The 15,106-nt window shown below is 37.6% G+C and overlaps 1 long non-coding RNA gene across 1 annotated transcript in view; it reads right to left on the minus strand.

The window, feature by feature from the left end:
- Positions 1-6,131: 6,131 nt before the first annotated feature.
- The window catches only part of LOC146766939 (uncharacterized), an 81,655-nt gene continuing 72,680 nt past the window's right edge, over positions 6,132-15,106 (minus strand). Inside the window, exons 2-3 of the long non-coding RNA XR_014956610.1 lie at positions 8,631-8,719; positions 6,132-6,430 (exon numbers count right to left, since the gene is read on the minus strand). This is a non-coding gene — a long non-coding RNA (uncharacterized LOC146766939). The remainder of the gene's footprint in view (positions 6,431-8,630; positions 8,720-15,106) is intronic.

The following is a 15,106-nucleotide window of genomic DNA, read 5'->3' on the forward strand; positions in this document are numbered from 1 at the left end:
TTCAAGTGTCTTTTTGTTTGTCACAGAAATCTAAGAAATGGGCAGAAAGCCAAGTTTATGTTCCTCACTTCCTCCACGCATTTCTCACTTGCCATTTACTTCATATCCAAAGGAGCTCCCTTCCAAGAATTTGCCTAAATCTCAGTGGGCAGCGAGTTTAAGCATCATCTTTTCCTTTAAGATTATACAGCACAACTGACATGTAGAGTAAAATACTTCATTTTGGTCAGACTTCTTCCATCCCACCTCCCAAGTGAGACCCCCAAAGAGCAAAGTGATTTCCAAATCCTCAGCTCAGTGTGTGTCAAATCTTACAGAACACCGAGACACGAGACAGCAGCCCTGGCACAGCACCAGCTCTCTGACAAAAATGAGAGTGGTTTAGTGTTGTTCTGCTGACTTGTGAAAGTGGATTGCAGCCCCAGCTGCTGTGCAAACTGAATCACATTTTCCACAGAGGGAAGGGAAAAGGAGACTCCTTTTAGAAGTTCTTCCAGAAGCATCACCATTGTAGTGGTTGTGGTTGTTTCCTGGACAGCACACCAATTAAATGTCATGGGTTTAGTGCTGGCCAACTGCCAGTGCACCCACTAGAATTATTTACTCTTTTTCTGCTGTGAGATAAGGATTAGAAGGAGACCAAAGCAGGCTCAAAACTTTAAAGAATCTATTCTTTAAAGTGGGAAAATCTGTCATGAAGATTTACCTGGTTTTACTGGGGGAAACAGAAGGCAATACATAACATCCATAGAATCCAGTGACAAGTGATGCAGAGGTTGCACCACAAAGGATCTCTTTAAGAAGAAATCATCCTGGCATGTAGAGCCAGATACTCATCTCTGGCTTGTTTTTATCATGTGTATGTTAGTGGGTCTTTGTGAGGTTATTTGTTGTTGCTTTTCAGGTGTTTTCTTATTTCTCCCTAGGAGTACTTGGCAGCAAGAAAGAACTTGAATAGAATACTACATATCAAATCCAGCACAACCACATCAGGCTGAGGAGGTCTCCTCAATAAAAACAAGGCTGGAAGAATGAGAGGAGCAGGAATACCACGTGAGTTTGTCACTATATTGCTTTTCCCTATGAATTAATTTGTGGCACTAGGTAGATACAATTCACAGAAGGGAAGGGAAGCAGAAAATACAATGGATTAACAAAAAGAATATGTAACAGATTTTCTTTGCCTTTTTGCTATAACAATATACAACTCAGCTGGGATTCTCACCCAACTAAATCAGTCTAAGACTTCCACAGTCAACATTTGATATTTTTCCATGAATTGTCAATGCTATGGATGCAAACAAACTCCTTGTTTACCTTACCTCTTCTTTTAACAGAGAAGGATAATAAACAAACTCCAAAAGGAAAATTTGCAGAGGTACACAAAGGTAGAATCTATACTTTCTTATTCCAGATAGGTATGACTGCATTTAAAGAGAAAAGTCCAGAACTGCAAAAAGCATTTCTTTCAAGGCCAAGAGGATCAACTTCAAGATGAAAAAGACCACGAAAGGGAAACTCTTGTCTTCTTGCCTAAAAATACTTACTCAAAGTGTCATGTTCACCATTAAACCAGCAGTTTATCCCTAGTGATTAAAAATGCTGAGCTTCCTAATGGAGTCCAAATTCACCATTATGCTTTCTATGGATGACAATATGTGTTTCTGCATTGGATCATCAACTATTATTCAATAATGTCTCCATGCTGAAGTGGAAGTAATACCAAAAAATTCAAAACAAGGCTTTGGAGCTTTTTCCTTTTTAGAACAGCAGCTCACACTGGGGTAGTTGAATTGCAAGAAATTCACTGGAAATTTATCAGAACAGAAAATAATTTCTTTGTAAACTGTTTAAAGAAAAACAAATATATAAAATGCACATATTTTAGTCCCTTATTAATTTTTAAAATTGTTTCTCTGGCCTGCTTACCTTACAATATTGTTTCACCTGATTGCTTATGTCAGATATATTACTGACGTGTCACAAACCACGTTGTACTCCAAAGCAGATTAATGATGAATATTTGTTTAGAGATGAGAAAACAACAGTGCACTGATTTTTGGAGAGCAAAGTCTGACCAGAATTAATAAGGCAATCTGCACAGGGCAGAGATCAGCTTTGCACAGATTCTGGGGCTTGGTCAGCCAGAAAGGAAAGATGAGACTGTACATAAGTGTTTTCAGATGATGAAACTTCAGCAATTATTTTCTAATGTCAATGGGAATTTTTGTTTGGCGATCAAAGTTTCACTGAAGTAAACAGGAAATTCAGCTTAATATGTGACACTCTGCATTCATTGAAATGAATGCACTTGCTGGATGCAAAGAGCTGGCAGAGGACAAAATATGGAAAACCTTACCTAGAGTTCTGCAATTCCATCTGATCATAAACAGTGCCCCACTGAAATCAGTGAGAATTTTTTTTTTCAAATTGTTACTCTGCCATTACTCCTTAAGGTACTCATTCTATTTTTTTCCCTGTTGAGCTGAGGCAAAACAAGTTTAAGCCATTGTATTAAACTTGCTGCTTTTAAAGATAGACATAGGAGGAAATACCAATATTTTAAAGCAGCTCTTCTCAAAAATATTCACTCATTTTGGGGAAAAAAGCTTACTAAAATCACAACTCATGATGTGGACATTTTTTGCAAAAGTTGCCATGCAAGTATGTTTTCCTTATAATCACCACCAACCTACAAAAAACCCAGATGCCCCAAACACCTTTACCTTCTTTATTCTTACACAAGAAGACAGACAATTATTCTGATGAACTCACACCAAGGATAAATGGAATTCTCTCTTAACATTTATAAATTCAAGACTTGACACGCTCCAACACTCTGCTTCCCTCTCTACTTTGCAGCATTCTTGTTTGAAATCTGCTGCTCCAGAGACTCTCAAACTGTTTCCCAAACCTGTCTCTTAATGTCAGTTCAGCATTTAATGGTCAGGCTACAATGTGCTTATCTGAATTTGACATTATGAAATGGAAGTGCTTGGCAGGGAGAAGGGGAAAAACCCTCTCCCAGATTCTACACTTTGAGTCCTTTTCTAGGTAAGCTGCATGTCCACAGCTAAAAAAGCTTCTCATTTAATCACAGGACTGCTTGCAAATATCCCCTTTAGACAACTTTACTTCAGAGCTGAGAAACAACTGTCCAAGGAGGACGTGTAATGTTTGTTCTTTTTATTCTACTACTTAAAACTTTTTTTTACTGGAGAAGAGCAATTGAATGTAGAATTTTCACACTGTGCTCTTGGTCTGTCAACTGCATCATGCACTTACCTACCCAGCTCCCAGTAAAATCCAACCAGCTGGCAGGGGACATAACACACTGTTCTTGCACTTGAGATGGATGCTACCAAATATATAATAGAAGGGGAAGGAAAAAACCCTCTGAAAGTAATTTATAGACTGTCTTCAAGGTCCAAAACAAGTTTCACTGGGAGGGAATCCCTTTGATTACACATTCACAACACTCCAGCCTCATAGTGTGCTTCACTGGGCAAGGCAGATAATTGCTTGTAGGAGATAAGCAGCCATACCTTTGAAAGCTGAAGTGCACAGGGTCACTTAAGATGACTCTTGCACAGAATGTGTCCCACACCATGCTCAGTTCAAGCTGACTTAGAGCAACAAAGTGACTGAAAAGCCATTCTGACATTTGATTGAAAAATCAAGCTCTATTAAATGTCGGCTTGGTGGTTCACCACCACAGATTTAAAAATTCTTTCTCTTTACCCCATTGCTTTGAGCCTTCTGGATGTGGTAGGAAAGTAACAGAAAATGCAAATACATGACATCTGAATAAGCAGTTCAAGGACTCATTAAATCCAAGTGGGTGAGAGCTGTCTCAGCAAAACACTCAATTTTTTAAAGTGCAAAATACCTCCCCTTAAATTGCTGAGTTCACAATATCGACTCCTTATCACAAATTAAGGGATAGATATTGGTCTCTCTGTACAATATCCTAAATGACTACCAATATTTTTTGTCTCAGAAATTAGACAAATCATTCTAGCTCCTCTGAAAATCAGGAAAAACTTTTCTGTACCTCCTAGTCATGACAAATTTAGGCTGGTTATCTACAGAGAGTGTTAAAATGTTCATCTTTTTTTTTTTTTAATACACCTCTCTCAAAATCATATGGACATGTTTTAAATCACACTTTAAATTCAAAATACATACAGAATGGTACTTGCTCAGGATTTACAACCATAAGTTGAAATACTCACTTGCTGATTGCGTGTGAAAGTCACCAGTCACAAAGAAAATCCATCTACCAGCTCATGCTAAATTATCTTTTGTTACCTATTTTGTCTGTCAATCTTCATCCAGATGGCTTAATCTTCTCTTTCAAGGTCTGTCAAGAATCTATGCCTGAATCTTAAGTGATTATTGAAAAGCTTTAAACAATCTGCTATCTTATTCAATTGTTATTTTGTCCTCTAAACAGATATTACATTAAATTGTAGCTTGTAGAACATGAACAAAGTGAAGATACATGTTTGAGCCACATCCTTACTCTAAAAGATGCTACTGAGGACCATTTAGTTGAGATGCCCTTTTACTATTCTTGGTATGAAAGGAACACAGAGGGAAACTTCAGCATGATTCAGTGTCAGTAAATAGATTTAACACAGCATTACCTTAACAGTTGAAGGACATATTTCCATTTAAGATAACTGTCAGTAGATTTTTTAAAATTATTTGGTGGGTTTTAACTGTTTTATCCAACACAGAAAACTGAATTTAAATTGCCTATATGATTATTTTTCACCACTTGCCAAAACAATTTTTTCACCAAAAAGAAATTGCCATCCTGAAAATAAAATCACAGAATCACAGAGTAAACTGAGTTGGAAAAGACCCACAAGGAGTTCTGGCCAAAACCACAAATTAGGTTGGATTCAATTGCAGGAGGGAGGAAAGAAGAGAGGATATGGTGTTGATGCAAAGAAAAACTACCTCCATGGTTTTAGCCAGTAATTCAGTATTGAGGAAAGGTGTGTGAACAGGTTTGAGCCCTTGACAGCCACATTCCAGGAGAATGCTAGGATGACCAGGGTCACATCCTCTAAACGCATCTGCTGGTATTCCACTGGGCATAAGATCATAAAATACCTGCTGCAAATATTCATTCTGCCTTCATATGAGAGTCAGACACAAGACTATGGAATTATTCTGGCTCTCATTATCATTAAGTACATGGAGACCTGTGACAGTGACTGTCACAGAGAATAAAGGGTGAAAGCACCCAAAATCTGTTTACCCCATTCTATCATTCTAGTGATAATTTCCCAGCAGGCCTTTATCTCTCATATCTCAGCTACAACACTGCAGATCCCTTCTCTCCTTGCCTTTTTCTGACATAATGCATTTTTAGCTGCTTCACACAAAACAGCACATTTGGCTCAAACAAAACAAGGAGATTTAACCCTAAATCTTCTAGCATAGGCACTCTGAGCAGATTAGTGCTCTGGACTCCTCAGTCAGAATTAAATTATGTAAGTCATCTTAGTGAGTGCCATTATTCCTTGGTAGAAGTGAAAAGAACATCCCTCAAAATCCAGTTTGTAACATCTGTAGTCTCTTTTGGAAACAATACTTCTGAGAATTCAGTGCACATTGTATCAAGACACAAAACCACATTTCTCTCAAAAATATACATATTATATATCTATATTCTATTACATATATAAGAATTTTATATATAAATTATTATATAGAAAATTGAAATATGTCTGTAATTTATTATAAAACTTATATAGAAATACTATTATTAGTATCATATTATTAGGGTTTACTTAGAGGGCAAGCTAATACAGTTCATGCTATGCATCACTGCTTGAGCTTCTCTACAGGGCTCTGTGGTTTTCTGATCCCAGTCAGAAAACGTACCCACATACTGACCACCACAATCAAAGCTGAGGAACGAGGATGTGTCACCACAAGGCTGCAAATCTTTCCTCTCATCACTGGAAGCAGCTGAGAATATGATGCTATTTAACAATGACCACTTAAGAAAACACTGAACAACTGAGCACTGTCAATAATGCCAGGAATTCAATCTCATCTGCCAGCTTTCATGGCTGCATTTTTACAGTTCTGATTATCACTCAGGCTACAGAAGAGTTTAAAACTTTTTTATTAATTCTGTTTATTTCCACATAAGCAGCACCTGCTGGAAGAGTCAACACAGCAAAGCAGGCCATCATTACCCCAATTCCCCCTATGTCCCTCTCTGTTACTTCACATAAATAATATGAATATAAGATTAATTGCATGCAAAATTTGACATGAACTTCCAGAACTTTAAACAAACCAAACCTAATAGGATCCAGATATATATCAATACAACAGTAACATTACAACTCAATTATTCTTTTCCATGTGGTTACAAATACGGTGTTTTTGTGACTTGAGCTTTCTGTAAAAGAAATGGAAAACTTTCTCTGGAACAGGCTGTTCTGAAGAAACTCTTACAGATGTGTTTGAATTTATTTCAAATCAGTTAAAATGCAGGTTTAGTACTTAGAGTAATCAAAGAATTCATTAGACTGCCAGAAGTTCCTTATCAACTGAGACAGATGGAAAATACACCTAAAATAAGGAGTATCTTGAGAACATATTATTTAACTAACAAGATCAGCTTTTTCTTTAGAAGCTATGACTTCAAGCCATTTTTTATTCTGATCCTCATAATGAACAGTTGTTTACTGTGTCTGTGCTGATTAAAACCATTATGTTTGCAGCATTGTCCTGACACTTCTAATAGAGGAATAGTAAAGTAGCACCAGGAAGAGTGATGGGATGCATAATTATGCACAGATGTCATATTAGCTAAAGTTTTTACCCAAATGTTTGTGGTAAAACTTCCAGTGGGGCTAATAGATCAGCATATATTTTGTTTCACTACAAAGGATAAAGATAAATTTAAAGATGCTTTACTTGTATCCAGGAAGCTCAGTTTTACAATTAATCTAGATGAACATGGAAATAAGTGTTTGTGACTGTTTCTGCATCCTTAAATATATTTACATTAATTGTTCAGTCACATATTGTATTTTATGTAAATATTCCAGCAAGAAGTTTGATGACAGAATGTTTATACGAATACAAAATTTCAGATGAGCTACTTTTCTATCAGTTCTCTGACTACTCTAACAGAAGGATTCCTTGAAAGAGGAAATAAAAATAGCTGTGTGATTCTAGCATTCTATCAAACTGCTTTGATTTCAAATGGCAAGTATTTAACATTAACTACAGGCAATTGTATTCAATTTATACACCAAAACCTCTCCACACTGCTGGATGCAAAAAAAAAAATACATTTGAAGATATCTTAAAGTTCTTTGTGAAATTCAATTAAATAAATCAAGTGATTTTTATTAGTGAAATATTTCTACATACCTCTTCTTTCAACACTAAGAGTACATGTAAAATACAGGGGGGAAGTAGTACTGATTTTAAATGACCACAGCAACACTAACAACTTGAGTCATAATGATGAAACAAATCAATATGGACCCCAGTGTGAGCTACTAGACATGGTATGTGGAGCTAGAATTTAAAAATTCAGTGAATAACACACCACTGAGGAAGACCCTACAGTAGAACAGGTACCATAAAGGCTGAAGTTCACACACACAGATCAAGAGCTAAAAAATGTAGAAGAATAAAAATGGAACTACTATTTTATTACCTGCCCTTCTAAAATGTCACTTTTACTGCAATTAGACACTTCAAACTAGAGGTGCAACTTTCTAGTTCTTCTTATGTTTTAATCTATTTTTAGAGTACAATCAAGAGGGGCTTGCTCTATTCAACCCCTTTTGTTACAAGATAAGAACTATTTAATGACCCCATGTAAAGTGAACTCCATGGTGCAGTAACATTTGAGAAGAATCTGCACATGGTTTGGAGTACAGGATCCACAGTAAGAAACATTTCAAGTGTCAGGAAATCAAACATCTCCTTTTTTAACTTTATAATGTTAGCCTTTAACAATTATTAACCATCCAATGACCCCAGAGACTTTACCAAAGACATGGCACATCCCAAAACTGACATTGACTACTGCCAGGATCTAAGTGCTCCTGTCAGCACTGCAAGGGTTAACACTGAGTTCCAGTAGTTTATGGTTGGTCTCTAATTAATCTGAAAGAAACATTTCATCCTTAGTCACTAATCTTCTCTAGCCAGCAGGTTTTAGACTAACTGCTTTCAAACACCCTGCAGAAAAAGTGACTGTGCAATTGCAGTGAGTGACTAGACACAAAATTCAAAGCTCTTCACTTGGAAGGGCAAGAACTGTTCTGCCTCATGGAATCACTGAATTCCATGTTGGAAGGAGCCTTTAAACCACCTAGTTCCACCCTCCCTGCCATGACAGGGACATCACTTCATAATCTTTAATTTAAGAATGTTTCTTAGAAACCAGCTTGCTTAACTCTGAAGAAAACACAAAGTCCTTCACCATTACCTAAACTTGTCTCATAACACATCAGCCAAGCTTGGCTTCCACTGGAAAAGTAATTGCAAACAGCTCTTTTGCAGAGAAGGAGAAGGCTCAGGGTGTTTTGTTTTTATTTGTACAATATAATCTGATATTTTTAAACTTTACTTACCTTGAGGACTTGGAAAGCCTTACTGCTCATGCCAAGGCATTCTGGTATCGAGCTCTGCTCAGTATGGCCATGGGAGTTCCCTACAGAGCCTGCAGACAGAGGAAAACAGAAAACAAAATTGCTTTAAACACAGTCCTGCTTGTTTGCTGGGCTGGAGCCTGGGTGTGCAGGCTTGGACAGTGTCTGCCAGCTGCTGGCAGGAAGGCTGGCAAAGATCATTCCAGCAATTCCAACCACGGCTCCTTTTGCTGCTGCCTGTACAGCCACAGCCCACCGGCTGCTGCACGATGCTCCTGACCAGACAGAATGGCAGAGCAGAAGCTCTGATTTCTCATCAACATGTACGTTTGTGTTCTCAGACCTTCTGCCCAGGGTGGCCACTCTCTGCTAAGCTATGGCACTGTTTAATGCTTGTTGGAACTCAAAAAGTCTCTCAGACATTTTCAGAGGTTCCAGGCCTTGGTCAGAAGCATTTTAGACCCTGGCAGGCAGCTGGAAACAGCTGTGATTTTGAGTTTGAGCCATGGAATGAGTGACCAACTTTGTAGGTGGAACAAGCAGTCACAAAGGGTTAGATAGTATAGTAAAAATAGTTACAAAACAGAGGGGAATTTTTTTTAGTATTGTACAGGGGGGTTTTAGCACCTGTACAGGGGGGTTGTTGTTTTGTTACATGGGGGTCAGAAGTTCTAAGATGGAGGAAAGTGGGCTGATCCTGTTCTTCCTCCATCTTCTTCCTTGCCTCCGTGTTCTTGGTGATGTTGGCACTCACAGATTGGTTTAGTTAGAAAAGCACTTGGTAATATAGGTAGTAGGTATTGGGGAAAAACTATAAACATGTAATACGTAATATATCATATAAAAGATAGCAGCAGCCCTGGGCGGGGGGAGAGAAGAAGAAGACAGCAGACAGAGAGGATGTCAGTGTGTGTGTGTGCCTCTGTTTGGGCTGCTGACCAAACAGCCGCAGCCTGAGAAGAAAATCTTTTAGATAACTCAATAAACTGCCTTGAGACCGAACAGCAAGAGGCTGCTGAGCCTTTCTTTGGAATCACGGGTTGGAGGAGAGACTTTACCACCACACGAGACCCCAAACCAAACCCGGGGTTCTCACAAATGCTTTTACAGAAATTATCATTCCTATGTTTGAAACACAGCATATTTTCCATTTACTTAAGCTGCAGCAAGTCCCATAACAAATAGACCTCCAGCTCTTGAAGATGCAGAGGACTTTTTCTTTTTTTTATTTAACAGTTATGGAAATCCACAGTCATCCCCTGAGCTTTCAGAGCTTTGCTTTAAGCTTCCTCCAGGTATTTTGTTTGGTTGGGTTTTTTTATGATAACTGCTTTGTAAAGTACTATACAGTTTAACATGTCACATTTCACATCCAGAGTGAAAACGCCAAAGCTTTGATGTGTGATTTGTTCCCACAGCTGCACTTCCTTGTACATTCTGACCACTTTAAGGACTCAGTTTTAACATCTTGACAGAGGACTTCCAAATAGGATTGGAGATCAGGGTGAAAACTGGAATTTGGAAACCCTAATTCCCTTACCACTTCACTACAGGCTTTGATTTAGAGTCCTCTGCCCTAAAATGAGTGATTAAATTCTTGCTGTTGGAGAGGAATGGAGGGAAGTAAAATAATCCAAAAGAAAACCGGAAAAAAATAATCCAAAACCTTGTAGTAAATTAATTTCAATAGCACTGAATCCAGATAAACTCTGGCTATGATGCAGATCTCAGTTATTCTGCTACAGGAAACTAGAAAATACTGTTCTGGAATTCCCTTTAAATCATATTTTCATCTCTGTACATCATTTTATGTTATATATTATGTAGAATATGGACGTTATCTAGAAAAGCATTTAGAGTTTCAATTGTAAACAAATCTAATTGATAAATATAACAAAACCTCAAATTCAAATATTGATGCCGTAAATTAATATTGCCTTTTTCTAATGAGCAACCTTTGCTCCTGAGGAGCAGAACCATGAAAGAAGTGTAACTGCAACTTCTTTTTCAAATATCAATGACATTAAGTTTTCTTCTTGGCTAAAAATCAGCTATTGCAGCCCTCCCTTATCCCAAGCTGAGGCAAACAGATTTTGGAAAATCGCACTGAATGTTCTGTGTGGAGCAGCAGATATGGGATTTCACCCCAGTTTCTCCACACAAGCACATGCAGCCTCTCCTGCTTTCACACTCATTTGCTGGTGGTTTGTTCCCTGAAAACCAAAGTTTGGCTTTTGCAGAAAAATAAGTTCAAGGCTGGAAAAGCTCAAACATTTCAACTGGATATTTTTAAAGGAGTCACTGAGATTGAATCTTGCTAAACACACCATGAAATATCAAAGGAAACAAAGCCAAAAAAATCCTGATAGTTGTCTGTTCTATTTCAAGTCTGAGTGACAAACTTGTCGCTTTTCTGATTTGATAAAACTCTTTTAAAAGAATCCAATAACTAAACTGAGGAGGGAAGCCATTTTCTAAAATATTCTATTTCTCTTAAGGAATTTTTCCCTCTGCACTGAACAAGATCAACAGGATGGGCATAACTTTTTTGCACGTGAGCAAAAAAGAGACAAGAAAATTAAATGCATCTTAAATAATTGCTTTAAAATAGGAAAAACCATAGAAGAGATAAACCCAGGATTCCCAAGCATTACACATTGGCATTTGAAAGATGTCTTGTGTGCATTCAGAAGTTTTGAATTCCAGAAAGAAGCTGTGATTTTTCAGCTACAGATCAGGTATGTTATTTAGATGCAATGTTAGATCAGAGACAACTACTGCTTAGAAGGAAATGCACAAAGGCTACACTAAAATCTACTTCAATTTTTCTTTTAGGATAAAGGCTTAATTTAGATTCAATATATTAAAAATAAAAAACCCACTTTAATCCTTTTATATGGTTAATCAATCCCGAGGGATCTATCTGTTCAATACAAGAAAATGTAAGATAAACACCTTTGCTTTCCCCATAAGTTTGTGGCAACAGTTTCTAGAGAGAGAAGGCTACAATAAGGAAAAAAAATTAAAAGAGCTAAAAGAACACCAAACAAAATCAATACTTTTATTTCATTAGTTGTTCAAAAAACTTTCAGTCAATACCATGAAGGGGAAGAATCTATCACCACTTACAAAGGAATAATCTCAAAAACATTCTCATTCTGATCCTATCTCTGATTTGAATTAGGAAAAAAAGTATTGGAAAAGTAAGAAACTACTAAAGTCAAAAGTGCTACTGGCTATTAATTATTATTTAAAAATAGTATTCAAGTAAAATTAAAATATCAATGAATTGTCAGAGTCCAAAAGAGCTACTTGTCTTGGCTCAGTCTCGTAAGCATTCACAGGTTAAAGGATCTGCAATGATTTACCCTTGATGATCTGGTCTCTGCAGCTTCACTTCATCTACTCTAATTGCATTGGCACAGACAAAGATAATATTTGGCTTGAATACAAAGCCTGTGTCTGGACCTACTTAATCAATCTGTCTTCTGACAAATTTTAAAGAAAGAATTCCAAAATAGACCAAAGACAAGAAATATAGACTGGGAGAAGAATATTATGATTCCTTTGGAATTACACTGACTGGGACTCTGAACTGGCTGGAAGTGCTTTACACAAACCTCCAAAACAAATTGAATGAATTGTTCTGTACTACTGCAGCTGCATTTAGAAACTTCTCTTTGTGTTCCTCAGCATAGGAAATGAAAAGCATTTCTAGAAGTGTCATGAGGAAGGCTTTGCCTTTAAAGTATTTAATATCAGGAGCATCTTACTTTCTGTGCTAATAAACAGTTCAAACATATAAATACACAATTTATGCAGTCATATTCACTACTCTACATGGGTGTTCTGGAAAAAATCAATAAAATAGTCTTAACTCTTCTTGAATGTAATCAGATTATTTATTTGAATAGATTTTAGAAACATACATATATTTCTGTCATCAGAAGTAAACTTAATGGACAAGAAAATGCAAATAACCTTGTCAGATAAAAGTTTATAAATCTGTAAATCAAAGAGACTTTTATCCCCATGATTTATCTTTGTTCAGAATATTTAATCCTCCTGCAAAACACCCAGCCAGCTAATGCCTTGATACAAGTGACAGAGGTTGAAGTTTGACTCACACGTTTAAATATAATGTCTGAAGCTGAGACATGCTGGCTCTTGAGTCCTGCTGCCTCAGCATCTCAGCATGGCCACAGTTAAAGCTTGCCAAGGCACTTGAAAGAAAGGCAGCTAAAAGTTATGAAGGAATTGAATTGGATCAGGAAAAGAGCTGCAGCACCTTTTTAATGTGAATTATGTTGCCTTGGCAAAAGCAGCCCCTTTTAGGCAGATTTCTAAATTCAAAGCACTCAATCAATGAGCAAGGCAGTGCAAAGTGGTACCTCACACTTGCTAACAGCAGTGAGGATCCCAGCACCCAAACAGCCACCGTGGGGCTCATGGGAGTCAAAGTGTAGTTCAAAAGAACAGCTGGCAGATGGCAGCTGGAATGGTAACCAGACTTGCAGGAAAATGGGCACACTGGCACTTTGTGACAGATGGAAAGAGAGGAAGATGCACAAAGTGCTATTAGAGATTTTAGACAGAAGCTCACCAGCTACTAATTTGATCTTGTGGAGAAAATTGCATTGAAAATCTTCAGCCAGAAAATTGATTTACTGGTTCCCCTACGAGGTGGATACTCTGGTACAATAAATTGCAGCCATTTTACACCATGAATAGCTTTAAAATAACCTGAGTTTCTTTGCAGCCATTAAATACCAAGATTTAGGCATGATGAAAATACTTATGCATTTTGATGAAGAGTGTAGAGTCTGGTACAGTGTTAACAACAGCACAATGACAGGGATGAGTTGAACATCTCTTACAGTGTTTACATTTGTCCAGATCTTTAGACAAATAGAAATAATCCTGGTAAGTGAGAACTGTTATCAATAGCTACTACAGGTCTAAATTCAGCTCCAAGAATAAAGAAATCAAATACACTGATTTGCATATTAATTTCATCCAATGTGACATGATCAGCCTAAAACTACCTTAAGTTGCCTCTTTACACATAAATTAAGAAATATAGGGAGCACCATTTCTATCACCTTTGTTCAAAAACCCTCCCTTGAACCAATGACTAAAATCAAGGTGCCTATTACCAAGATTCTTTTTTTAAACATAAGATAAAGTTATTTGTGCTGGTTGTACAAATATGCAAGGTGCTGTCAGTTTTAGTCAAAGCAGTATCAGTAAGACAGCCAACATGCTAAATTTGAGTTCAATAGGTCACACCAATCACTTGCATGTTATTTTTGTCATTTTGCTTGGATAATCAGATTATACCTGCATTTCCATCTTTCACTATTTAATTAGTCAAAGCCTTCATTCATTCAGGCCACTTGCACAATTATTGCAGATAATTTAGGGAAGTAGACAAAGATGAAGAAGAAATCAAAGCTGACATGATGTAGGAAAAAAAACTGGATTAGCATTTTCTCTCTGTCAGAGGTTCCTTCTCCACCTGCGCTCCCTCTCCTCCTCTCAGGCATCTGTCTAAGCAGAGCATTCACAAGCAGTGACAGGTTGGCAGATTTCTGTTAATTTTTTGGACCTGTAAATGTCTAGTCTTTATTTAGCAGCGGTGCCCACCAGGTTGCAGCAGCTTTGCAGTGTTCAGGACACAGTCCTCTCAGAGACACCATCACACAACTTCCCAGCAGACTTGTGGTGGACTGAGAAACACTTTTAACCTCTGAAAACTTCGGCAAGTGTAAAAAATTCTGCCATTGCAGTGTCAAAAAAAAAAACACTGCAGTTTTAATACATCTGATTTTGCCCTTTTTGTAGACAGAAACCTCCTATCCAACAAGCAATTGAACTGCATATTCAGCGTGCAAGCCCTGCTAGCCTGGTTTTCAGGGTGCTTTCTGTTTGCAAGCAGGAGGCAGACAAGTGAGAAGGAAGGCAGTGAAAAGTGTTAGAGAAATTGCTTACAAGGTCTGTTACAACAGCCTCTAGAGGTGTTATTTGTTGCACACAGCATCCACACTTGGATAAAGAACTGATACTACGCAACTCTAAACCCCTGCTCACACACTAGACCACACAAAGCACTGATGGAGAGCGCTGACCTTCTAGTTTATTCATTTCTTCAACTATTCCAAAGTGGAAAGGAAACCTCCCCCAAGATTAGCCACACCTGATTTCAAAGTAATTTACACAAAGAAATAAGTGTTTTCTTGCATTTTAGACATCAGATCAATTAAAATTTCTCAGACAGACACAGATTAAAACTCATGAGTTGGAAACTGTGCAGGGCACAGCTTAGAATACAACAGCTTGGAATTCTGTAAAATAAGCAGACGACTACAAATAGCTTCAGGACTGGAAGAAAACCACAGGTTTAGCAGACCCCACCTCTGAGCATCATCAGGCAGGCACTAACACACTCACAAAGCCTT

Source organism: Lonchura striata, chromosome 7 (assembly GCF_050655825.1).
Source record: "Lonchura striata isolate lonStrDom1 chromosome 7, ASM5065582v1, whole genome shotgun sequence".
Classification (NCBI taxonomy): Eukaryota; Metazoa; Chordata; class Aves; order Passeriformes; family Estrildidae; genus Lonchura; species Lonchura striata.